Genomic DNA, 3,754 nt, shown 5'->3' with positions numbered 1-3,754 from the left:
GACCCATTATCACTACCTTATATGTATTGTTGTAAAATTGAGGCGAATTCTATGGATCTTGTAATTAAATTAATGCAAGTGATAAAACCATTGGAGATATCAACGAGAAATAATATAGGATATGAGTGATTTACGTGTAATTTCTCTATGGAAAGAGTCGATCATAAATAATTGACTAATCAATCGGAAAATTATAAAATTACAATCGTTTACAAGCTGAACTGCTGTACACGTAAATCCGCAATGTTTAGCCTCACGTAATTGCTCCATAATCTAAATCGTGCGTGTATATGTGTAGGGAGACGTATAGAGACGAACAAAGTAACTCTTAGGGATAAGGAGCCAGACGCACATTGAGGATAAACCAAGACTTCACATCTTGGGAAGCACTAAAAGATATAAACTATCTCTTAAACAGTAAAGCATCAATCAAGGAGTCAAGGAATAGAAAGGATGTGGCCCTCAAGAACAAATATAAAATTTTCTTTTCTCGCGAAGTTGGTCTTAGAATTCTGACCAACTTAAAAGATTGTAATAGCCACACTTCCGAAATCGCTTCTATATTACAAGCTGGTCTACGTCATCCAATTCGGATTGGGATTCGTACACAGACTCAAAATTTAAGACATAATTTAACATGTACGTCTACATGAAAAGGTTTTGACTAAGCTTGTTCTAACAAAGCCAATAGCACATCATTAAATTTCAATACATTAGGCTCCACTTAATTAAATGTGGAGGTTGTTAATTTTCTGCATTTGATTGAATCACTCTAACAATAACGATATCGCAGTTAATTTATTATGTTTTTCTAAGTATCTATCTATAGAGCAGAATTCTACTGCTCCGTGGCCAAAAGTATGGATTTATTTTACTTATTAGTAAATTTTAATAAGAGTTTATACGTGTCAAGAGCTGTTGGTAAAAAAAAAAAAATCGATTCTTGACTTTTTTTCCGAGTTTTTTTTTTTTAAATAATAGTTGATGAATCTGAAGATGTTGGTAAAAAGGTAAATGAAAGTTTATAAAAAATAAGAGAAGCTTTTCTTCTTTCTTTTTTTTTTTTTTTTTTTTTGCCAGAGATTAGAGAACTACATGGTAAATTAAAAAATAAATAAATGTTGTTTATTAACTCAAATAAGAATTTGTAATATAAAACTAATTGATAACGTAATCGAGAAAATGTTGGGTAGTCATTGTTATTATGGTTGGTAATTTCTAAAAAGTTCTTGGTAAATATAAGGTATTGCTAAGAAATGCAAATAAAAGTAGTAACTAAACAGAAAAGTCTTTAAAATTAAGCAAAAATGAATCAACTTTGATAAACACTTCAAATGAGAGTTAATAATAATAATAATAATAATAATAATAATAATAATAATAATAATAATAATAATAATAATAATAATAATAATAATAATAATAATAATAATAATAATAATAATAATAATTGATAACTTAATCGAAGAAAGTTGGTAATTCACACAACTAAAACTTGCAATTTCATATAATACTTTGTAAGAAAAGTACATAAAACCTGGAAAACAAATAAGATACACATATATAGGTTATTGCATTTATTGATACTGAAATCAGTGTATCTATTCTTGATCCCAAAACTTTTCCTAATAAATTCAGGGAGCCACATGTCAGACACTTCCACGTTGCATCTGGACAGAATTCCCCACCAGAGTAAGAAGCAAATCTGTAAAGATTTAATTCTTTCCTCAATGCTCCATTACAACTAGAATTCTCGATACCCAAATCGAGATCTCAGTGTTTGTTTGGCAAATTGCTTCTACAATGAAATATCTTTTACCTAGAGTCTTTTTTATGGTTTTTATTAAAAGGGACAAAGGTTTTTACTCCAATTCTGAACACAGGATATCAAATGCAATATAATTATAAACTTTTGGATCCAAACAACATTGTGCAGTACTGGGCTAAATTTAAATATAGTCAACAACAAAGCCAATAAATTACAATACCAAACCCGAACTATGCCATAATTCAATCAACAATACAATTTAGAGATATTAGACATAGTATCGGAATTTAATCAACAACACTACTCAAGAATATTGAGATACAACATCGGAATCTAATCAACAATGATGCATCAGGATGGATGACACAATGTCAGAATTTAATCAACAATAATGTACTAGGATACAGACACACATTAGAATCTAAAAGCTATAGCTAGAGAAATTAAAATGCAGTATAGGAAATGTAAAGACAAGGAGATAACATTTTGATTGATTTGTTGCCCAGGGGGAAGGGGGGCTCTTTGCTGGACAACTAGTGGTATTTATAGAGGAACTAGGTAACCACTGGGTAGTTGCGTGTTCTTCAGTAACTGCCGTTTCTAACCTTGTTCATGTCCGTTTGTCTTTGCAAATCACTTTACTCATGGTCTTCATAACTGCTTCTATCATGTTCCGGAGATATTACAATTATTGATGGTCATTCCATGATTGGGTCTTCAAATAGTAACTACTTCTTAACAATGTGCATCCTTAGTGCTTGTTATTCGCGGCCGTTCCATGATTGGGTCTTCAAATAGTAACTACTTCTTAACAATGTGCATCCTTAGTGCATATTATTCCAGTGTTCTTGAGTAATATTATAGTGCTTTCATCTAAAAGTATACCGCCATAATCCATTTAGGTGGCCACCAACTGTCCATCATCGAATTTCAATTAGTGGACAAGTGACAATTCCCTACCTTATTGTCGACCGTTGGATTTTTACGCCTATGCCTATCAATGATCGAGGATGTAACAATACTAACCACATGACATGCATGCGATCTAGTTGGCTTGCACTAGAGTAAATTTGATGGATCGATATTTTGTATGATCAACCAAATTTATGTGGATAGCTATTGTCTTAAGCTTTTTTTTTATGGCTAAAGTCGACAATGTGATTACAAGAAGTCCAAAGACAAGAAAGAAAGGTAAATCAGCTTGACTTCTTGGGATTGGATAGTTGGACAAAGGAGACCTATTGTCGCGACCCAATTTTTTTGGGGTATGAACCACCTAGGGTTTGGCTAATGGATTGTTAAGCCTAGACTTAACTCGGGCTCTCCCAAGCCCATACCAATTCGCGACTTAGGTTTGAATTTTTAACATGCAATTGAATTTTAACTAGGAGTCGCCACTAATCTATTTTTGGTGGGTCGATTAGAAACCCTAGTAAAGTAACGGGAGATTTACTTTACTCCTACGAACCAGAGACTAAGGGTACGGGGACTTGGTTACGTTAGATTTCTCCAACGCCCTTTCGGTACCTTTCTTTTATTTTGAAAAAAATGTTTGACAAGCAATTTGGATTGATTTTAAACTATCTCCCTAACATGTGAGGTGTTCATGCAAGTGCGCAAACCACCAATTTAGCACCCAATAAAGCAATTAAATAATGCAGAACTTACCTCAAAGCAACGAAAGCATCTGCAGCGTTAAATTAAAATCCACATCAACAATCCTAGATATGGTTTCTAATTAACACGCAATTCCTTTTCTTTGTTTTCACTTTTTTAATGAAAATCATGCAATATGCAATGCAATATTAACTAAATGACTTAATTCTAATGACATGTAATTTCTAATTAAATGGGCCTAGCAAAAATACTGAATGACATGCATCTCAATGAATCTAACCCTAATGACGTGCATATGAAAATTTTTTTCTAAAAGAATGCATTTCATCTTAAATAATAAAACTAATTTAACCTATGACATTTTTTTTG

The sequence above is a fragment of the Eucalyptus grandis genome, chromosome 2 (genome assembly GCF_016545825.1).
Source record: "Eucalyptus grandis isolate ANBG69807.140 chromosome 2, ASM1654582v1, whole genome shotgun sequence".
Taxonomy (NCBI): domain Eukaryota; kingdom Viridiplantae; phylum Streptophyta; class Magnoliopsida; order Myrtales; family Myrtaceae; genus Eucalyptus; species Eucalyptus grandis.
This window is presented reverse-complemented; position numbering follows the sequence as displayed.